Raw genomic sequence first — 24,689 nt, 5'->3', positions numbered from 1 at the left:
AGTCAAAACTTAACAATGAAAAGTGTTACAGTAGGCTGTGGTTTTACCTCAGGAAGCTGCTCAGAACTACAAGGCCACTTGGCCACTGCCTCCAGATGGGGCAGAAGAGAGGACTGGAAAGGTAAAAATGCAAGAACTCATGGGATGAGATGAAGACAATGAAATAGGGAAAGCAGAGATTATGCATGCAACCAAAGCCAGTCAAGAAAATAATTCACTGCCTTCCAACAGCAGGCAGGTGTTCATCCATTTCTAGAAAAGCAAGGTTTATAATATGTGTGGGAAGGTAAAACACCATCTCTCTGAACTTCCCATGTTTCCTTTTTTCCTCCACCTTTTATTGTCCAGTATGATGCCATATGGTGTAATATGGTGTGTTATTATCACTATTTACAATCTTAAACCATATCACAACATCATATAAGTCTCTATGAAGAAAATTAACCAAGCCAAAACCAATATTTAGTAATGAGAATAGTGATGCAAAATCAATTTGCTGGTGATATTTAAATGAAAAGATTTGTGTAAGGAAGAGAGTGCCAAGAAACAGAAGTACTAAAATTATATATAATTACTTACAACAGTATACATATATATATAACTTATCTGAATAATTAACAAATAAATGTTAACTGTATGTATATATATACAAATGAAAAGAAAATAGAAAGGAGGTGGGAAAAAGAGGAACAAAGAAGTCAGACACACTTCTTTAAACCAAGTGGTTATCAGATGCACAGAAGCAATAGCATCTGCCCATACACAGAGCTGACTACATCTTCCTTTAGCAGAATATTAAAAGGCATAGACACCTCATTCTCCTTCAACACCATCAGACTTATCAGAACATTCAGTGTTATTCTATTTAAACTAGTATTAATATTCCTTCAGCATAAAGCCAGCATTTCTGTAGGGAAAAAAAAAATAATGATAAAAAAAAAAAGCAGATATTTCAACATCTTATTATGTAAGGTCCATGTATACTTTGAGAGTGTGGTTTCATCTGGGAAAAAAATAATTACTAACTATAGGTATATGACCAGGAATGGGACATTTGGGGTTGCTGTTATAATAAAAAGCTCATATGCAAAAAACAGAATATTTCTCTTCAGGGAAAAGAGGACAAAATACTCTATTATTACCTCTCTTGTTTTTCAAGACTGACTGCTAATCAGGTTACCCAGGTCACTGAAAAATGTACAGTGTGTTCAGGTAAAAAGGGTATAAAGCGAACAAATAACAACAACTCTCTCTCTTTAACTTTTCTGTGAGGAAGAAAATTAAGTAGGAAGTAATGAATATGTTTCTCAGAGAGGCTATGGGTTCTACATCTTCAGAGAGACAGGAAACTTGACTGTCCTGAGCAACCTGACGTATTACAGCTTTGTAGAGAAGGGACCACCAGGGGTTTCTACAGTCTGAAGTTATTCTATGGCTTCACAAAGGTAATTCCATAGTGTGAAAATTCATAGATGCTTCTGATTTCTTACACAAAGGCATTCTTACTGAAAAAAGTAATGAGGATGACAGGTGTATACACAGGGTAGTTTTAAACCAGCGAGAGCAATATTGATAAAGCAGTAGAAAACTTTGTGACAATAAAGAACCTAGTAGAGGCTCCAAAACAAGCTGAATGTGCTCTCTTAGAACCAGTGGTGATTTCAATGGTTACACCCTAGCAAATTTATTTTGCGTGTGTGTATTGCCTTTATATTTTTTTAAACTTTACTAGAAAATGTTGCCCCATGGCAAATGGTGGTGGATAAACAGAATTCTTCTGTATGGCACAGTCCAGAATACCTTGTCATTTTCCTGTTCTTGGCACCACACTGTCTCAGTTTTCTGCCCACGGCTGTTTTGCTGACAGCAGAATGATATCTGTGTACATTTTCTGAGACTTGTGTGGGGCAGCAAACACCAGGTAACCTCACACAGCAGATGACACGTGCTGCTGGGCAGGGAGCAGGAGGAGAACGTCGTACAGGTGTACAGCTGAATGAGATAAAGTCAGTGGCTTTGGCTGCCACATCAGGTAAGCTGGAACCATCAGAAATCAGTGGGGCATGATCAATTCCTCTGCAGGACTCTGAAGTCTATTTTAATTGACTTTTGGGATTCTGGACACTGTGCCCAAACTTTGTTTTAGAGCAAAGGTAGCATATAACCTATGGGAGGTGAAAACACTCTGAAGAAAACTGTTTGATACAAAATCTTGTACTTCAGAGTGTTTTCTGGATTCAACCCAATAAATCTGCAAAAAATTTCAACAAGGTAATTAATGTTTTAATATTATTTGTCTCATCACATACTGATAAACTGTAATACTTCTACTTTAGTTTCTTTGTTACATGTAATTGTTCAAAAGTTCCAAAAGGAAAACAAGAATGAAATGCAAATGAAGAATATTCCATTTTAATTTGAGACATTTGTTTTCAGAATCCCATCGCCAATTAACACTGTTACCACACACATATACAAATATACACAACAAAATTCACCTATGTGTATCTACCTACACCTAAACATATTTTAGTAGCTTTTGGTAAATACATTCTTCTACAGTATCAGGCTAAGAAGAGGTTTAGAAAAGGCTAAAGTAATCTATTTGGCAAAGAAGACAGGCATACTCAAGGGATCTAAGAATTTTGGAAAATGTAGATCTGGAAGAGGGCCTGGGCAGCCTGTTCTTGTATGAGGTATGGAGGTTGGTGGCCCTGGGGGTTAGATGATCCTTGAGGTCCCTTACAACCCAAGCCATTATTTGATTCTGTGATTCCATGAAGAGGAAATGAAAAGCAAAGGTAGGTAACTGTTAGCATAGATTTAAGAGGCCATGCTTTTTACATTACTGTCTCAAAGTTTGCTGAAATGGACAAAGTTCAGGCAAGTCCTGGCCGAGGTTCCAGAATTCCCTTTGTCTGAGACACACAGGAAACAAGGTTTGAGAAATCTCTTTGTTTAAGAGATGGACAAGTCTGGGAGCTACGAAAGGGAGATAAGATGCAGATTAATGGCCTAAGGTGGTCTTTTTGTGTGGGCCTATCTCAAGGAAGATGGCCATTTCCAAGGAATTCACATGACTCTGACCTGAGCCTTCCAGAAATGTCACGAAGGCTGGGAAGAAGTAGGATAAAAAGGGCACGGACAAACCATGGAATCAGGTATCTGACCTCAGATTCCTCCACCGTCGTCCTGCTGCTGCCAACTGTCTCTCCTGGGCTTGCTGCTCGAGACTCTGCTCCGTGAGACCTCGCTGCTCAAGTCTCTGCTTCTTGAGACCTCGCTGCTCGAGACTCTGCTTCTTGAGACCTCACTACTCTGTGCGACCTCGCTGTTCTCTCTACCACCTGCTCTGCGCTGCACTGATCTACTGCTTGCGGCCTGCCACTCTGTTGCTGCTCTCCCATACGCTTATTTTGCCCCAGACCAACGTAACAACATGCTACAGGACGCTGCTGCATCCAGGAGGTGACTATCCCTGCTTTTACGTAATTCTTGCTCTTTTCTACCTTTTCTATTGCCCACTTTCCCGTCTCCATCATCCTAATTTTGATATTTGCCTCTCTCCCTTCCCCGTCCCCTCAGTTGTCTGTTATTTCTAATAACTGGTTGGATCAACATTTGAATGTTTTTCTTCTTAATCTCATGCCGGGCAAAACATATCAAAAGAACCTTAGCCTCCCTCCTAATTGGAGCGAGACAACAGGGCATCTTTATTAAACAAAGTATTAGGTTTGCTGGCAGTAGAAAAACAGTGATGAGCAACCAAACATCCTTTACAGTGGTTATACAGCACGCAGGTACTTCACTGTGTAGTGAAGAACTAACTGAGATGTGCTCCTGTAGGATGGAAACTAGAACTGGTGTTGCCAGCTATCTTCCTTGCATTGTAGACAGAACCTCATTCTCAACTAGACCAAAACATCCTCACAATCACAGCATTGTTCATATCACTGGCAGCTAATCTGCCACCATTCCAAGTTATTTGCAAATGTAAATTGTGCAACTGATTCAAAATGCACGATAGTCAGTACAACTGATTTGAACTTTGAAGACTGAAACTTCATGCTGTTATTCATAACCAGAAGAAAAGAATAAGTCCAGGCTTATACATAAAAGCACAGTAATGTCTTATTTTAGTTGTAAACAAGTGTTCCCTTATGAGCATATACAACAAATAAAATTTATGGCACAGATTCAGTACTTTCTGTTAAATACTTTATATTGACAACAGCATTTTATTCAAAATTCTTCATTTTGCTGCCTTTTGAGAATTGTGTTAGTCAGAAGTTCTGTGTGGGGTGGTCATTTTAGGAGAAAAATATGCAGAAAATAAGCTTTTGAATAAATAATTATGAACCTAGTCTGAAAAAATGGACTGTTTGTTTGTTTGTTTGTTTTTGTTTTGTAATTCAAATTAAACCTACTGAAAAATTATCCCTCCTAACAAAAGTCACTTTAAAGTTCTGCAAGCTGATTCATGTGCATCCAGAACCCTATTAAACATGCAAAAAAAGGGTAAGCAATAGTATCATAGAATCATAGACTCACAACGTTGGGAAGGACCTACAAGATGATCCAAGTCCAACTGTCCTCCCATCACAATTGCTACCACAAGCCACTAAACCAGATCTTGTAGCTCCTCACCCAGACACCTCTTGAACACTGCCAGAGACGTCAACTCCACCACCTCCCTGGGCAGCCATTCTGGTGCCTGACCACACCAAAAAACAAAAGTTTTTCCTTATGTCTAATCTAAACCTCTTCTGGTACAACTTGTGGCCATTTCCTTGGGTCCTGTTTGTTGCCTGTGATAAGAGGCCAAGCCCCTCCTCATCATAACCCCCCTTCAGGGGTTGTATATTGTTTATACTTTTGTCTCCAAATTAAGTATTTGGAGTCTTTCTGGTAATAACTTTTCCTTGCACAGACTTCTGTAATAAGAACAGTAAAACCAGTATCTGTGATCAACCCAACCTTCCTGTTTCCACTATTATCATCCAATAGTCTTACCTTGGTTTTTTTTTCACTCCCATTGATTGACATGCATAAAGGCAGAAGGAAGTGTTTGTCCTATCAAGACAACTGCAGTTGTCTTGGCAGTACATGTTTAAATTGAACTGATAATTTTCATTCATAATTTTCTGACATTAATATTTTGTATTTTGTATTTTTTACTTGATTTTTTTTAATTTCCCTCAGAAAATAAGCTTACCTGACATAATGAAATTATGTTAAATAGATTGATTGGGGAAACTTTCTCCCGTCTCCCTTCTGATAGATCATCACATCTGATTGATCACTGCTCAAAGATTTATGCAGAAATGACTTCCCCAAATGAGATGTGCAGGAAAGCTATATTTTTGTGGCTCACATTGTATGAAGTAAATTAATGCCAAGACAGGTCAATGAACTCATAATTGGCTCATATTAGCACTGCTTCTAGCTGTGAAATTATTTATCTGCGATGGAGTGACACTCTGGAGTGAAAAATCCTTTCACTTTAAAGCATCAGAGTAAAAGAAAATAATCATTTCCAATCTAATCAGATGTAACCTCAGTACTTACAGTATAAACAAGATATAATATGAATCACAATCATGGCAACTGAGTTATGCCAACACAGGGCACTTACACAGGAAGACTGCAAACAGAGTTTTGTCAAAGTAACATTTCTGTATCCGAAAGGAAACAGCTCACAATCATAGCCAGGTAATGTACTGATGATTTTCTAAAGATATCCTGCCCCTTGCAGGAGATGTGGAACTACGTCTCTGTGGTCTTTTCCAGCTTGAACCATTCTTTGATTCTATAATTCTAGTAATATTTAGGCCTTCTGTATTATATAAGTGGATACACTCAACACAATGTGTGCTAATACTTTATATCTAATACTATAGGTACATTTCTTATAAAAAGCTTGAATATGCTAGAAATCATTCATAGAATCATTGAATGGCCAGGGTTGAAAGGGACCAGAGTGATAATCCAGTTTTAAACCCCCTGCTATGTGCAGGGTCACCAACCACCAAACCAGGCTGCTCAGAGCCACATCCAGCCTGGCCTTGAATGCCTCCAGGGATGGGGCATGCACAGCCTCCAGCCTTTTCCAGTGCATCACTACTGTCTGTGTGAAAAACATCCTCATAATATCTAACCTACACCTCACCTGTCTCAGTTTAAAACCATTCCCTTGTCCTGTCAATATCCACCCTTGTGAACAGCTGTTGTACACATATTACAACATTTTAACTCATGATAAAAGTAGATGCATTGAAACTTCAGAAAATCTACCAAAACCAGAGAAAATGAGTCAATTCTCAGATCCTGGTTTCTTAATTCTTAAGTAAATATTCTGTTACATTCATGAGTTGACAGCAAAAGAAGAGTTAGAAAATAGAAACTTAACTTTTAGTAATGCAAGATTCAGCAATATTGTGTCATTAGCCATCTTCTATTTCACAGTTTAGAGCTCTGATCTGTTATGAGTTAAGAACATTTTTGAAGCAAGTATGCAGTGACCTTTTCTTTTTTTTCTCCCTCCCATAATTCTCCTCCATGTTTTAACTTATTATAAATTTTACCTTAGTGTTTTCTGTTATTTCAGTATGCATTCATATTTATACTTAAGGTAATTAGTGGTTGAATATACAGAACTTGAGTGAATACAATAGTCCAACATGTATGTTATTGTATGACACACTTGCTAATAAGTTTTATATGTACTCCAATAGAGCTCCAGGTTCACTCTTCATTAACAGTTAACTTCATGAAAAACATACAGTAGGTTTTTGCAGCTAAGCCATTTCATTCCACATAAAATAAAAACTTTTGCTATAAAAAAGAAATTCTCATAAAAAGTTTTAGTCAAAATACAGAAGACAGAAGCTCAGGAAAAGAAATCAAAAGATTGCAACAATATGTTTGAAGACTGTCATTTCAGAAAGAGCCATATGGTTTAATTATTTTTGTGTTTCTCTTTATTGCACACTACCTTCTGCTGAATTAAAAAAGTAACTCCTTGTGCTCAGGATGTACTCTGAAGTTGTTCAGACTACATTCAAGACAAATTTATGGATTTGGATTTCTAGGGAGGAAAATGAATCAGAAGAGGCTGCTGATACTTATCGTCAGTAGAAAATACACAAATTGGCCAGACACTGAAAGTAGAAAGGTTAGTCACCTGAAACAACTTCTCAGTCTTCAGCTTTTGTTATCACTGAAAGCTTGCAGAAGGTAAACATAGCTGATTCCCAGAGTTAATTCTGTTGAGTGTGCAGCACAGACTGCAATCTGACAAAAGAAAAAGAAAGAAATGTAACTCTCCAAAACAGATGTAAGCCCGTATTCGTACACTATTTCTGTGTCTGAAAAGCTTTTCATTTAATAGTAGTTTCATTTTTCCTGAATCAAACAATGACCAAAAAAGGGAGAAATGTGTGAAAATACTGAAGAAGAGAAGGCTTTACTTGAAGTCATGAAATGTGCTCACATTCAAACAGTTTAAGTCAGTTGCATGTCTCCTATGCTACTATGCTGCTACTTTGCCTCTTCCTACATAGGGCTGTTTTAATTGATGCAAACTTTGAGTGAGGAAGTACTGAAAATATGTCCTACAGCATAGGAAGGGAAGGGAAGGGAAGGGAAGGGAAGGGAAGGGAAGGGAAGGGAAGGAAGGGAAGGGAAGGGAAGGGAAGGGAAGGGAAGGGAAGGGAAGGGAAGGGAAGGATTTCTCTTTACAGTTCTAAAATGAAATTTCTTCTAGAATCTCTTAAAATTTTTTGCCTACATTTTTTTTTCCCTCTTTTCCTCTTTACTGTTGACTTTCAATATACCTACAAACATACCTGTCAAATGAACATTTTTGTGGTAATTTGGTTCCTTTGGTCATGGTGGCATTTTTCCAAAACAAGGACTACCTTCAAATTTATGTGATTATACACACAAATCCTTCACTATTTATTAGTTCTTCATGTTTCTTTGAATCTCACCCTTCATTTCCTATATTGGGAAAACCATTTTCTATGGCTTTGATCACAAAGTAAGGGCATGTGGATCTCAAAATTACCCTGACAATGTTATAGTTGTAATAGGACAGACAGAAGTTACTGTAATGTTTTATCTTGCTAAGCAGACCAGTGTTGTGAGTTTTCACTATGATATCACTTAGATAAACCTTGTTAAACACACAAAACATGAATGCACAAAACCAAGAACAAGGTTTAAATAAATCACTTTCCACAGAAAGAAGAGTAAAGCATTTTAACATATTTACTTAACATCTTTATGCTGCTGTGCTAGTGTGGGAGGTAGACTGTGCTTTTGCAGTGAAGCAAGTGCTTCTTATATGTAGAGTAGGCCATTCTTGTGGACAAACAATTTCTGTATGTAGTTAGGCCTTTACTGAACCCTCTCATGAAACAGTGAAACAGTGAGGTGAGTCGTTCTTCCACTAGCTCAGTGCACACTGACAGGGGCAGATTATTCTGTACTAAGATCTCCATTCTCACTGCAAACCTGCCTTATCTTTTTCCTGTACTCAGTCCTACTCATGTTAAAATGCACCACTAGTAGAAGAAGAACAAAGTGAACATGATTTAAGAAAAATTGCCCACCTGTTTCATGGTAAAATACATCAACATGCTGGTAACCACTTTGTATAGAAAGGTAGCACAGCCACAGCGTTGAGGAGATTGTGAGCCTGAGACTCTCAACCAAAGAGCAAGCACCTGGAGAGCATTACCTGCATCGGGTTTGGAGTATATAACAGGATGGATTTTAGTGATAGGTGCACAATTTCTCCCTTACCAACAGTGGACGTGTGCCTATTATTGCAATAATGAATAAACTTTGCTGCTATCACTAAGATCCTTGTCTCACTCAAAAATTTTGACATCAAGAGTTTCTCATACTAGTAATTTCAAAGATTGCAACAAATCAATTTCAACCAGGTAAGACTTGTCAGAACTGTATTCAGGAAACAGAGTTTATAAAAAAGAGTCAGCAAGGAGAAGAACTATGGCTTCTGTCACATCCAAGCCTCTAAAAATTTAAACAGTGGAGGGTCCTGGTGAAAAAAGACATGTGCATCTCTTCCATATCCACTAGCACTGAGCTCACAGAATGGAAGAGATTGTGCCACCAACCATGAGTAGTCAGAACAGGTCAGAAGGAGAAGGCAGGTTATTTAATAATAACTTATAATAAGTTGTTTATTCAATTTGAATACCCTGAGGTTTATAAAGACAACAGATTAACAGACTGTCCTGCAGACTGACAGCCATTCAGTTATTACTCTGAGACCATCATTTCTTTACAAGATATGGTACAGTGGTTCCTGTCTGTAACATTATGAATGAGACAGGCACTGTCAAGTAGTTGGAGAAAATAACCACTGTTCCTGTGAAGAGAAGTTAATTTCACATTTTTGAACAGTTAGGTGCAGGGGAGCCTTTGGAAGTGGAATTCCATCTAACAGCACTTAGAGTGAATAAATTAACCTCCTCAAATCCAGTTAAATGACTCCAGTATGTTCTAACATTTGTTTGCATTCTGTGAAGAATGATGTTGTTTCTATTGCTCTCCTCAAAATAAACTTAGGTCTTTCAACTCAACTATCATTAAACTGTGCATCTGCATCTGCATTTTGATAAACTGTGTATGGTTAACTTTATAAATGATAGATATACATTTTATCTTTTCATAGAGTATTCAGTGACTGATCTTACATGCCATACAAAGGAATTAGATATTACATATCTAAAATAGGACAGTGATTGAGATAAATTTCACTGTAAGATAATCCACAAATAAAAGGAGTGTGAACTTTCAGTTTGTATAACCAGGATGTAGTTGCAGTCTTTGCTATCAGTCTTCATGAAATAATTCTTCCATTCCCTCTGTAGTTTGCTAGAATACAAAGAAGCTTATTCACACAAGATGCTGTTAACTAAATAACTTCAACTGGATTAATTTGATCTTGGAAGTCAGCTTATGCAGGGAAATAAGGGAAATAAAAAAATAACTTGTAATATTTCTTGAGGAAAATATCCAATTTTATGTCTAAATATTACTGATTCATGAAAAATATCCCTTAATTCACATGATTTTTTAACTCTATTTTAAAATGTCTGAGGATTTTATTTCTCCTTTAAACCCTTTTTATCTTCTCTTTCTTCAAAGAAGTTGATTTTTTTGTTCATTTTTCCTTTTTGAGAATATTCTTTTAAAAATACAAAAAGAAGGAGAAAGAGGATTGTGGAGAACAAAAGATGAATGTAATGGTATTTCATGCATCCTACTGTTCTACCATTTGAAGATCTCTACTAGATCCGGACTGCTACAGATCTGGTTAACTTCTTTGGAATAGAGAACCTTGAAAATAGTTTTGGTGCCGAGGTACATTCACTTTAGGTAGCTTTAAAATTCTAGATTTGTTTTTTTTTTTATTGAGAGAAGTGTATTTTCAGAACAGTAGGAACCATGAAGAAAGAATGCAGTTCTTTCCCTCTCTTGTGGATACCTTATGACAATAATATGATGCTCTTTAAAAGACACTGATAGCACTTCATGCTATTAAGTAAAAATATTTTGTATCTTGTATCTTTTTTTTTTTGTGTAGCAAGCCTGACTCTGTCTATATATTTATTTTAGGACACTAAACTACTAATCTGCACTTTCCTTCCCCACTCACTCATATCTTCTCTCTTTGATGTTTAGAATGCTAACGTGTTTTTTCCTGAAAACCAGATGGTTACTTTGATATTCTGAGCAGTATTTGCTATTTTTGTAAGACAAATTTATATAGTTATAACTTTGCAAATGATCTGCATAACATTTTTCCTCAGATACTTCCTTGTCTATCTAATGGAGTAACTTAGCAATCACATCAGTGACTATTTTTACCTTTTGGATACATTGGTAGTTTGAAGAAAAGTCATAAAGACTATCAGCACAACATATTTTTAGAAATTTTAAAATTGGCATGGCCAAGAAATCTAATTTAAAATGTAAGCTTATATATACTTTATATATATACTTATATATATATACTTATATAAAGGAGGTGTATATATATATATAAAATTAAGCTGCTGAGCAACTGATCATTCATCTGCTGTAAAAATCTACTCATTGATTTCACAATCAACTCATAATCATGTGTGCACTAGACTCAGACAGACACATTGGGTTTTGGGATAGTATGTTTATGCAGAGCTTGTAGAACAACAGAAGCCTTGAACATTTGTTTTAACATATTGTGACAATGAATCACAGCCTCAAAAGCCAAAGTGAGTGAGACACAGTGTGTTACCAGTCAGCGCTGATAGTTACAGTGAATGTTTTCTTAAATTATTTCAGTTTTAATTTAAAATAGTAGAGGCAACCTTAGTAATATGTGATATAATTTGCATCTTCAAAATTTCTGCACAACAGCTCAATGAAAATATTATTACAAAAATAAAGCAATAATAACTACTTGACTAATTGTAATATTCCACAGTTAAAGATAGGTGTAAAATGAAGAGAGGATAATTTGAAAATATAAAGCTTTTCTGGTTATTTTTAGTCATACAACAACATACATTTTAGAAACATGATAAAGAGTACCAATGCGCAGCATGAAACCCATTTGAACCACACATATTTACTCTAAAACAATCCTTATTGCACTTAGTCTCTGAATACCAAATTCCTTCAACTATCAGTGATTCAAGGCTTTTAATAACATAGGTTCTTTAAGTTATATAATTGAAACAAAAAAAAATGCACAAAAAAACAAACAAAAAACTCACCCACTTTACAAGTAGTGCAATTGCAGTTCCCATAGAGGAAAGCAGGGGGAATTTCCTTTCACTCTCTCCCCACCTGCTGCCATTTCAATTTGCATTTACCTGGGCATCAATTTCAAATACCAAAAGTGAACGCAGAAAGAAGTTGTTACTCACTATATACTTCACAGCAACTCTGTGCTGTCCAATTTTCACCTTTAATGCTTTTTTCTATACCTGCAAAGAGATATGGGTCAAGTTCAGATAGACAAAAATAAGCCGCAAGTTTACTTCCCACTTAGTTGCAGATGGAATTAATATTGATTTCTATGTTCTTTTACCAACTGCCACGGCTTAGAGAAAACCTTTTGAGGCACAGAGGTCTGTTTTTTCTACATGATTGGGTAAGCACATGTCAGATGTATGTTTTGGTCAGTTGTTATGCACAGTTGTTATGCAGTTGTTATGCGTGTTGTTCCGCATGTATGTGCGGAAGAACATCTTTACAGTGAGGGTGACGGAGCACTGGAACAGGCTGCCCAGGGAGGTGGTGGAGTCTATTTCTCTGGAGATATTTAAGACCCGACTGGACGCCTTCCTGTGTGACATGGTGTAGGGAACCTGCTTTGGCAGGGGGGTTGGACTCGATGATCTCTAGAGGTCCCTTCCAACCACTACAATTCTGTGATTCTGTGATTCTGTTATACTTGACAATTATTCTTTAAAATTACTTCCTCTAAACAATGATAACTGTCATCAACATGTTGTAATAGCTTTGTTATTGCTTAGTTGGATAAATATTAACAAAGAATTTTTAAATTACTTTTACAGTATCCCTGGAATATACAAGTAATTGTCCCTTATTCCTACAAATACAAAAGGAGCTGGGCATACAAGGAGAAACAAAGCAAAAGAAAGAAGATATAATAATAATAATAGATTAATTATTATGCTGTTAATTATAGAGTCCTGATTTATGTGATAATTTATTATTGTATTGCTTTGTATATTCAGGGTGTTGCCAAGCCAGCCTGTAATGAATTTTTCTTGTTACCTAGGAAAACAGAAAGGTCACACATTAATTAAAATAACTTCTTCTATTAGCTTCACCTCACAGTGTCTTTATGATAGATTTGTTCCATGTAGGAATGATGAATTTCTTTCATCAGTCTGAGTAAATTTTCATTCCCAATACTTACAGGTAGCAAATCATCTTGAAAAAAGTGTTTCATGCACCTCACAGATGTTCTCAGATGAAAAATATATAAGTCTTAAAATGTAACACATTTTAGTGTTGTTTTTTTTTTTTTTGTTTTGGTTTTGTTTTGTAGAGGAGGAAAATGGCTAATCAATTACAAATATCTAAAAAGTCTATCATTTGATTTCTCTGTCTGAGATTCATAGATATGGCAGTTCCTGTTTTACTTTGTGAAATGAAATTTCTGAAGAGGTTGAAGCTTGAAAAAGAGATAAGGAAAAAAAAAGGGGGGGCATTTGAGTTGATGTTTACTCTATCTAATAGCAACATGGCCATTACTCAGTGCCAGCTTATTAGCTACGATGCCTGTCTGAGCCATTTATTGAGTGAAGAGACAGGTAGTCCACAGTGGACTCCGCATGAGAACTGAAATCACTTCTGAAAGCTTGATTGTGTTCTCTGTTAAAATAAGGAAAAGACTGGCAACTGTTTTGTCATGGATCACAAAAATCTTACATATGCAGTCATGCTATTCATTTTTTCCATATTTGCCTTCTGAGTTTTCTTTCTTTTTAAGTACATACTACTTAGTTTAGAAAATGCATAGGAAAATCTTTGCAAAAATCTGAAAATCTAAAATCTAATCTTAACCAATGTGAAGACAAGTGTGCTGATGGTGGTATCTGCTAGAAAGTAGTCAGTTATCATATGACTGCATGTTGTAAAATTAAGCTTTGTGTTTGGGTGGCAGTATGTTAGACATGAGGAGATTTTGTTCAGTAGTGAAATCACTGTGTCTTCCCAAAGTAACTAAAGATGATGTAACTGTTCTGCTGGTAGAACCACAGCAGCCATTAGTTACTATTCAGTGACTACATAGGTCTTCTCTCCTGGACCCTTTCTAAATTTTCAGGAGTCAGTCGTTATGATTATGGTTCAGGAGTTTTTTGAGTCTTTTCACATATCAGCTGAGTTGAGAAAAAAGTGCTGGATTTTGAAGGGAAGTGTTTTCCTATTCATACTTCCAGCCTCTTTAAAAATGCATGATTGTTGTATGGCAGTCTTCACAATGTTTACATACTTAGAGCAAAGAATGTAGTATACTATACATAGTGGTGTACTGTGACAATCTCTCCTACAGTGCTACAACCATTCTGCCTTTAAAATTGTAATGGCTAGTATGTTTTATTTTCAGACAAGCAATACTGTACTGTATCTTTATCAGTTTGCTAAACGCTGATGAATACCATCTTGATAACTAAAAATCCCTCTTAAATTTGCTCATTGGAAGGCAAAAGAAGAAACTGAAATCATTGTATGTAATCATCTGAGGAAAAGCAGATGAGAATATTTGACTGTAACACATACATATGCTGTAAAGCCAACTGTAATACAATGACGTAGGTACCATATATATATATATATATTTCAGAAAAGGAATTAGGCATGATCATGAAAGGTAGAATCATTATATGCAATTCTCTTGATGGAGTTGATGGGAAGGAGTCCCTAAGCCTTAGTCTGAAAAAGCTGAGGCAGGCTATGTCAATAACAAAATTGTTCTTTGCACACCCCAGACTTCTTGATTTTTCTCTATATACTCTCTGCTATGTGGTATTGGAAACAACACGTGAACCATTGATTAATTCACCATGGCTTACATTTACACAGTCAGACTTTTGGGGGTAATCCTACTACCAGACAGAAATACTAATGACACCAATTAAGATAAAACAGGGAGAATCATACTGATGCTGACCAAATTTTACTCAGTTTTATTTTACACGTTATGTGAATTATCAGACATGTATTTTTGAAAATTCATGGCTTTAAGAAAGACTTTGCATGTGTAACACTCCTGAAAGACCAAGAAGACGGTGTTTTCTTATTTAAAAAATAATAAAAATATGATGGACTAATTGTAGGAGGGAAAAGAGAACTTTGTTTACTGTTACGTGGAACACTTCAGCTCTCAGATCATTTTCTGTGTTTACTTGAATGTAGTAGAGAATAAACTTAAAATTCAATGAAAGGAAATGTTTAAATCAGAAGCTGTCATCTCTCATCAGCCTGCAGTCATTACCTGAACCTACAATCACTTTAATCACATTAACAAGTGGCCTCAGTAGTATCCCAGAGTTTCAGTACTGTTGTGGATAGCAGATATGAAAGAAACTAAGAGATCCCTTAAAAGTGAAAATGTTTCTAATATTTAGCTTTTTTTGTTTGTTTGTTTGTTTTTGTTTGCATTTATGGTAAAATAGCATTGCAGTCACTAATTGACTTGAAAGAGCTTCTTGGTTCAAATAAAATTTAGATAATTTAAATAATTTTTATTATGGTTTACCCTCAGAGGTATCACTGTGACATTAGAGAATTATTTCAGCAGATAGTAGTGGAATTCCCAGGTGTCTCTCCTCAGTCACTCGTTAAGAAGATCTTATGTCAGCCCTGTCAACCTTTTATAATTTTTGTTCGATTTCTTAATCATTATCACTGCGGAGTGAAAAACATTTTTTGTTCATCTTCAAAAAGTGATAAACGTGCATGTAAAAATGGCAGAAGAGAATTACAAAAATGAAAAAAAAAAAAAAAAAAAAAAAAGCCAAAGTAATAAGTAGGGAACATAATAACATAATGCACTTTTCTAGCAGAGACTTTAAAGGATAGTGATTATCCTTTAATATGTGGTCAGTTATCCTCACAGGTATTACTATGTTGACTGGAACAGAAGGCTTCCAACTTGTCGTAGCTGTAGTTACCAATTATCAGTTTCACAGTAAATATTCATATTTAACAGTTTCTGCGTATTATTTATCTAAATGGCTGCACACTTAATTTAAAGCCCAGTACAGCTGACTCACATTTGAGGGGGGTTTAACCCAGATCCACTATTTAAATCAATTTTTTATCATGTTAGGGTTTTGTCCTCAAAACCTAATGTAACTGTTATTATATGTACTTACTGGGACAAAAGCAGAGCATCACTGAGGTTTCTAGCAGCATTAAGTTGCTTAGATGAAGATTACCCAGAGAAACATATTTTCCGCAAAGCAGTACTGAAAGATACCTGGGATTAACACCTATATATTTTGACTACGGTACTTGGTTTTGCTTTTCCTAGTGAATAGTATATGAAGCTTGCCTTTCATTTTACACTTCCTCAGTTCTTCTCTCAATGACATGTGCTAGTCAGGTACAAAGGAAACAGTCCTTCAACTACTTCAAAACTAGAGAGTTGTTCACTTCAAGCAGGTGCAGGCTTCTAATTGCTTTTCCAAATGTAAATATATTTCTATGTATGTGAGTATATACATGATCCACATCAGAGTATTTCCTCAGAAATTGGGTCAAAAATGTAACATAATGAAAAGTATGAATTCAGTGCCTAATTAAGGTTTAACACTATCAGTATAGAGGAAGAGGGAACAGCAAAAGAAAAAACAGTCAAACAAAACACAGACTGGATAATCAGGCAAGGGAAAAAAAGTCTCCTGAGAATACCAGAAATATAGTTAAAATATAATTTTATCTACAGATCTGTATAAAAGTGATAACTCCATACAGATCATGACCTTTGCATCACCTGTGCTTCAAATTTATCTGCAGAAACAACATTGCCATTAAAAAAAGCTGAATACCAAGAAGATGGAATATCCTTGGATGTTCTGAATTGTCTAATGACCATACCAACTAACAAGCAAATAAAATCTTGCAAACATGAATGGATGATCTGCATATATGACGATTAAAGGTATGTAGGTTGTTCCAGAAGTAATGCCTCCTATTTATTTCCATGGAAACAACAACTAATACAAAAGGCAAAATGACATTGTTGAATAGAGCAAATTCTCATCTTCAAAACATTATTTTTCAATAAAGTCATGACTATTAGCTAGGCATTTTCACTAGTGGTGAACAAGAGACTGCATGCCATGCTAATAAAAGTCTGCATCAATGGAGATGACCACTATTGCTGCCACCAGTGCTTAAACACATCACCCAAAACCTCACTGTGCTCACATTCACTGTTGGTCTCCATAAATGTTCAGCAAATGTCAGTGAATGTCAGTGGGTGAAATCTTGCATGGAGGAATTCAGTGACAACCCTGTGCTTCATCCATGTTTCCCTGACACACAATTACTTCAGACTGCCCCTCTGTTGTCATCTGTTATCTGGACTGGAATATTGATGGGAAGGTTCAGCTTCTACTGCCATACCACCAACATCTGCCTTTGATGTCATGGGCCAAAACACAATAAAGTAAGAGACATTCATTCTGGAGCAGCCCTCAAATATTAAAGTTACAGGTTCAGATAGCTCATTAGCACCTATCTGTCCTGAAATTTCCTTCTTCTCCTAAATCCTTCTGAAGAACAAAGTACTGTGATTTAGTAAGTTTAACTGAATTTAAATAAGTATTTTAAATGCATTGAAGATACTACAAAATGACATGTGGAAGCAAAATACTTAGTACCTCATAGGCTGCATAGGCTGTTACTTAACTGATCTCACAAAATAAGAAATTTTTTCAGTCATGGTTTTATGTCAACACAAATTAATTATCAAGTAGTGGGTTCATTGTAAAAGGATGACCTTTCTAGTGTCCTTATCAGAAGTATTTCAGTTACTGTCATTATTTACCACATCCTACCTGCCTGGCACAGTTTTGTAAGTAAACAGAGGTATTACCAGATAGTATACAAACACTGAAACTGCCCAGTTTGGACAGAAATCACATAAGAAAAGACTGTTTGCTGCTCTTGCTCTGTGCTTTTTCCTGCAGCAACAGTTATAGACTGCTTTTGTTCTGACCTTATCTAAATGATGTTCTGGTAACTTCCAGAGCAGATGTAATAGAACAGACTGCTTCCTAAATTTATGGTAGATAAGTAAAAAATTCTGTGCTTCAGAGTACAACAAAATAAAACAGAAAGTGAAAAATTGACTTGTAGAAGCATATCAGTAGAAGTACTTGTTTTTTGAAATAAAGGGGTAAAAAAAAGCATTTTGAAACTTTGTATTTGCTGTGGTTGGTTCTTGTGTATTTTCTCTTATTTGAATAACTTTTCTTGCTGATCCAAAGATTTACTTTTTGTCTAATCATGATGCTAAGACTATTTTAAGAGTTCATATTATCCATACCCAAATACATGAAGTTTTTCACAGAACACATTTAATCACTTTCAACAAGCACTTGTAAGAAAGTGTAAAAGCAAGACTGCATGAGTTTAGAAGATCATAATAATAATAAAAACCATTTCTTACCTTCTCATTTTTAAACATATGCATGCACATTTGTGCACACAAACAAGATGTGCTGAAATATATGAAATACTAATTTTGGGGGACTCCATTTACAACACCTATGTTTGGAGTTTCATCAGTCCAAATTCACCAGTGATTTCCTGTGGGCTGATGTATTTCATAATGTACTAAAACTGTCTTGAGTGAACTGAAAGACTCTGAAATAAGAAATCATTTTTGTTTTGATTAAGAAACCTTGAAAAACTGCAAACCTTACCCCAAATGCCCCCCACCACAATGTGCTGCTGAGTGAGAACTTCATAAGAAATCTGAACTTTGCTTCAATCTCAGAGTAATTCAAACTCATTCTTTAATATTATTAGAGATTTTTCTTACCTCCCTTGGTCACGTTTTAAGTACCATGCATTCTAAATTCTGCTTGCAATGGTATATGACATGTGATAACAAGATATACTAAAACAGATTAACGTTTTTTCCCCTAATTTATTCCAAGAGTACATAAAGTACTATATCCAACTGAACTTAGATCTTCCTGAAAAGATAAATTAATGCGCAGTTTTTGTTTGCTAGAAAAACATTTTCTGGACAAAGTCAAATAGTCAGTAAATCTAAATGAACATGTGAGTTTTAAAATATAAATCTGGATAGAGCTGCTGTTAGCAGACCTGACTTTTAACATCTTTCCTCCAGCCAAGGGCATTTTCCTCCCTCTGTCCAAAACACCCCCTCTTCAATTTCACTTTCTTTCCAGACCTTTCTCCCTTTCTGGATACCCTTATTTAAGCTCCCCATTTCACAGTATTGTTGCTCATTATGCAGAAGTAAAGTGCATGATTGGCCTTTCAGTTGCTTTTTCTGCCTCTTTTTATCATTTGGATCACTCTGGATGTGCCATAATTGTTTAGTCCAGATGTTATCACAGTTTTCCACCATCTTGTACTGGTTAGAGCTAGCAAGCAACAGTCTTCTACTTTGAGAATTCAAATGTTAACATTCAGATGCTCAGTGATACTCCTCCCTCTCCCTTCAGTTATCTACTATCTATCACTGTTTACAGTTTTAAGCTGTTTTCCACCTTTGACAGCTAGAAAGTATTACCAAGACTGCAGAAGAATTGAGATAGGAACCACATAATTAAATTAGATATAAGCAGCCAATGAAGCTGAAAGATCTTCCCATTAAAAAAAAAAAAAAAAAAAAAAAAAAGGGAAATGACTGATAACTTTGCAAGGCCAATCTCTATCATCTCCAAAACAGAAATGTAATTGTAAGAGGGTACCAATGATGGGAAAGCAGTAAATGTCATGTTCACTTTCAAGGAGCACTGGGAAACTACCAACCAGTCTGTTTCATCTCAGTGCTTGGGATGACTGTGGAACAAATTCTCCCAAAAGCTACATCCAGGCCTTATAATGACCAGAAGTTTGCTGCCCGAAGACACTGGCAGAATTCCATAGTGAAATTACTTGCTTAGTAAACGAGGGAAGATACTGGATCTTGCTCAATTTGTTTTAACAAGATAAACAGAATGGTGACCATAGCATTCCCACATCAAAACTGGGGAGATATGGAATGCATAAATGGATGGTAAGAATAGGAAAGTGGTTGAATAATCAAAATCAAATACTGCTAAGGAGCATTATTTCTAGTAGCATCCTTCTGTGGTTGCCGTGATCAGTACTGCTTACAGACTTAATTAATAGCTCGGACCTTTGTCAAGGTCAGAGTATTTTCTGAGGCACTCTGCTCTGAAGGCTGAAATGAATAATATAATGTTACAGCAGTGGGACAGAATTCCCCCACATCCCAATCTAGGATGCGTAAATGAGCAGTTTTTAAAGAAAAGGACCTGTGATCCTGCTAGATGATGAATCAGCCATGAATCAGTCACGTACATAGGAGAAAGTATATAAAACTTATTGGGACGAGATTCAGCTAATCTGGAGAAGGCAGACAGTGTAGAATTAGGCTAGATGAACTCCAGAGATTCGTCCCAGGCTATAACATTCTATCATTCACTGATATCTTTATTTCCTCTCTCATCGAAACTTAATTTCCAAAATTTATCAATACTAGTGAATAGGTAGAGTTCCTTACCACTCAGTTTTCTCTTGTTAATCCTGGTTTTAATAACAGTGATATGGCACGCATGATTTTCTCTTCTAGAGTGGAGGACACTACTTCCAAGGGCTCATCACTTCCTTTACACAAGTTTATTTCATACACATAGTAGGATGCTCATTGATCATGATGGTAAAATAGATATATATATATCTTATGAACCACAGTTGCACAGAATTAACAATGCTCTAAACATCTGTGAAAATGCACTGTATTTCTGTGCAACCAGTACAATCTTATAACTGTAGTCAAAAGAAAAGTAACTCAGAGTGAAAATCAGAGTAAAGATCTCATTAAAATGAAAGGAAATTTATCATTCCTATTTCTCTTTTCATCTGGAAATATATATATATATAATTTAATATTAATTTCATCAATGTATGTTTCTTTTCCAAAACATGCTTAGATCTAAAATGTTTAAGTCTAAATCATGTTGGTCTTCCTGCTCATCAAATAAGCTATATGAAGTTTTAATTGCCTTTATATTACTGTATTTCTTGCATAAACCATGTGAGATGGTAGGAAAGAGCATTCACTTTTTCATCTGAGATCCCAGATTACAATGAACTGCTCTTTTGCAGCCATCCATTATATTTATGGTAATTACCAGATTTCTTAAGCTAAGAAAACTCATTGTTTAAATCTCAGTGTTTCCTCTGGATGTTCTATAATTACTTAGCATACCTCTAAAGCTGCAGTATACAGACTGCATACAGTACTTCAGCACAAATTACAGAGTACCATAAGGCAAAAATTTAGCTTAGTGTGTCTTAGTGAGCGAGTAGTCATTTCCATAAGTCACTTATAGGAACAGCTGCTTTGCAACAACACACATCCTCTGTTTCAGTTTGTATTAAAATGTCTCATATGACCTCTACAGAACTGGTATTACCAGCTTCTGCCCCAGACTACAGTTAAGTGTTCACTCAAGTAACACTTTTTAATTTGGTAACAGCCAGAGCCTGAAGCTCTGCCTGGGCTTGTAAACTCTCCCACTTTAGCTTTATTTGTGAATTTAACGAACAATCTGAAATTCATCTTTCACAGCACTAATGAAAAATATTGAATATCAGTATTTGCTACACTCTTCCATTTTGATTACAAGCCACTAATAATTAATCTCTGCAAACAGGTTTTGTAGTCAGTCTTATACATAATGTATTCTGCACTGTGCTCTCCAAAGCAATCTGTCAGAATGCTGAGCCTAAAAGAACTGAAATCCTGACACAAGTTAAGATATGACATCCTCTCTTTCTCTCCTACCTACAAAAGGAAATCAGATTCATCTCACGTAACTTGTTCTTTGTGGCACCATGTTGCTTGTCATTCCTTCTTTTCCCATTCTGCTTAGAGTATGGTTTTATTTGCAGGTTTTAGCATATAACTAAAAGTTTGATACTGGGAACTAGAATTAAGAAGACAGGCCTAGAGTTTTCCAATTTCTCTCTTTCAGAAATACATTAATTTTTACTATTCTTTTAACTTTTTTATTTTATTTTTTTTTTTTAACCTCAATAAGGAGCACTGAAGTTTTGGAGACTATGTTTATTTCTCTGTATTTATCTCTCTGAGTTGTGACCACTCACTTTCTTTTTCTTTCAATTTGTAAGCTCCTCTATTTTGTTCCACATTTTAAGACAATTTCTCTACCAAAACAAAACAACAACAAAAAAAAAAACCAACAGGAAATAAGAAACTCTTACATCCAGTGATACATTTTTAAAGATTATTTTTATGTAAGATCTATTTCAAAACTATGATTTAAATGTCCCAAACAACTCCAATTACTGAATCACAGAATGACCCGTATTGGAAGGGACCTCAAGGATCATGCAGCTCCAACCCCCCTGCCTGACAGGGCCACCAAACTTCCACATTTACTAGATCAGGTTGCCCAGAGCCCCATCCAGCACTCCAGGGATGGGGCATCCACAGCCTCCCTGGGCTGCCTGTTTCACAACGTCACTACTCTTCTAGTAAAGAACTCCCCCCAAACAACCAACCTAAATCTTCAATTTATCCCTTCTGAGCAGCAGAAACTTGACTTTTTTGTGTGCATTTGTGTGTGAAATTTTTTTTCTTTTTTCCCCAGTTGTTGAGGATTTAGTAAGAAAATATCTTTATAGGATTTCTCTGCTGCTGCTCTGCTGGTATGAAACTGTGCACTTGTCTCTAGTCACTCTTACTGGCACAGCATAGAATGAATGACTATTCTTGTCATGTCAGTGCATGAAAAAGTTTTAACAGTGAAAAATGACTTCTTTCTTATAAAGAATACTTACAGAAAACATGTGCCATGATTTATATTTAATATCCTGTCTAGTCTGACTACTCAGACTACAATTAAAAAGTTCATTAATGGCAATGATTTCTAATTCATGGTATGAGCGTAACAGAGCATAACGACTGTTACAATTGATAGACAATTGCTAACTGTCAGAAGATAACATTCTCTTAAATGAGATAAGCTTTGCAATATTAAAGCTGAGGTTACATGAATTAAAAATATCTTCCAAATTATTACTCAAGCAACTAAACTTTTATGACTTTAATTCTGGGGCATGTAACTGAAAAATTACCAACACCAGAAGAAAAAAAAAAAAAAGAAAGAAAAAAGGAAAAGAAAGAAAACAAAGCACTAGGAGTTAGACTTGTCATATAAATTATTGTCACTCATAGGTTACCTTTTGCAAAAAAGAGCTGAAGAAACGAAGCTTTGGAATACTTTCAAATATCTGTGTGCATCCTTTCTTGAAATAAATCTACCTTTGTGCCAAAAAACAAGTAAAGGTTATCTGCCCAAAATAGATGGAAGTCAGAACAAATAAGGCAGACGAAACTTGTCTGTGAGGACATGACTAAAGAATGAGACATTCGGGTGAAACAGCATAGTTTTATAGGAGTATAGCAGAAAAATCATGATGAAGAGCAAAGATACTTAAGCTGAATGGAAGGGTATATATTTGTCTAATGGATTTTTTTCTGTGACAGTGAAGTATAAATGAATGTCTCTAAATGGAGGTTGCAACGGAAAAACTAACAACACCAAATGTATTTGCCTACTTGGATGAATGCAAAAAGCTTTAAAAAATGGCAGTAGCAAGCTTCTGTTAAATGTAGGATACTCCTTTGCAAAAACTCTCACAGAGAAAGTTTAGAAGCTTACAGTGGTCATCCTACAGTCTCAGATGTTGACACACAACACTTCAAATTAGCTAAAACAGAGATCAAATTAATACTCTATTAACATAGTTCATGCAAAAGGTATAGACAGCAAAATGAAAGGAAATGTTCTGCGGATTCCAAAACAGAAGAACTAATTCAAGCAAGAGTTCAGCAGTCCATCCTGTAAAGATTCTGCTGTAGGTCATCCATTTTTGTGCTGTTGGAAGTAAAGAGTTAAGCCCTCAATTATTAATAAATATGTTTAGAAAGAAAAAGAGTTACAGGACATTAAAAAATTTTTAATTAAAAAGCTTTTAACATGGAGACCAGGTATGAACAATAGACTTCAAGAGATACCTACTAGGAAAGTGTTTCCTTCCACCAGCACTGTATAGTATAGACCTTCCTTCTGCCAAAATGTTAGTGCTTCTCCAGGGTTCTCACCAAATTCATTCTTCTCTTCAATAGAGGAAAAAATAGTCAAAAGGATGACACTGTTTGATATTCAAAAATACTCCCCTATCAAGTTACTGGGTGTCAGCAAACCTGCTGACTAACAATGTCAAAAGTGATTAAAAAAAGAAATCAGATGCTGGATGCTGTGAGAAAGTCTACCGCAGAAAAAGGCTGAGCAGTGTTCCCTCCCAGTTGGTCTTTTATGCAAAACAGAACAATGTCTTAGCATGGATTAAGAGTTCACAAAAGCATATAATTTACATTCAGGAATGCTTCTGATCTTGCACCTCCTCTTCCACTTTACCTCTAGGGGTTTGGTTCAGGAGGGAGACCCACAGAGAGATTAAAACCACTGTCTCCCAGGGGGCAAATTGATACAGATATACAACAGAAATCTCCTCTTAGCTGCAGAAGCCTTTCCCATCTATCATTCAGAGATAAATGAAACACAGATAAAGACATAATAGAAAGCGTATTTTAGATTCCAGTGTGATAATTTGTCATGGTTTTGTAATTTTGTAATTTTGCTATCAGTATTCCACATCATAACATCATGTAAAGTATGGATACTTCTATTGAATGTGCAGTCCACAGAAGAAGACTACATATCCCAGAGAACAACAGGAGTAACAATAAGTCACGGGACCAGGACGCTGTATAATCTCGTTCCCAGGCTGGAGTGCCCTCCTTCTTCTCTCGAACTTCTCGG

The 24,689-nt window shown here is 35.9% G+C and overlaps 1 long non-coding RNA gene across 5 annotated transcripts in view; it reads right to left on the bottom strand.

Annotated features, from left to right (window-relative positions):
- Window positions 1-669: 669 nt before the first annotated feature.
- LOC107306622 overlaps window positions 670-24,689 on the bottom strand; it is a 44,514-nt gene continuing 20,494 nt past the window's right edge. For 2 of the 5 annotated variants that reach the window (XR_001552208.2, XR_001552210.2), the window contains 3 exons: window positions 23,886-23,983; window positions 11,949-12,008; window positions 6,949-7,293 (listed from right to left, as the gene is read on the bottom strand). This is a non-coding gene — a long non-coding RNA (uncharacterized LOC107306622). Of the gene's footprint in view, window positions 2,038-6,948; window positions 7,294-11,795; window positions 12,009-23,885; window positions 23,984-24,689 lie in introns of those variants that run through there. The other 3 variants (XR_004305700.1, XR_001552211.2, XR_001552209.2) reach the window with 3 other exon arrangements.

This window comes from Coturnix japonica, chromosome Z (genome assembly GCF_001577835.2).
Source record: "Coturnix japonica isolate 7356 chromosome Z, Coturnix japonica 2.1, whole genome shotgun sequence".
Classification (NCBI taxonomy): Eukaryota; Metazoa; Chordata; class Aves; order Galliformes; family Phasianidae; genus Coturnix; species Coturnix japonica.
This window is presented reverse-complemented; position numbering and strand designations above follow the sequence as displayed.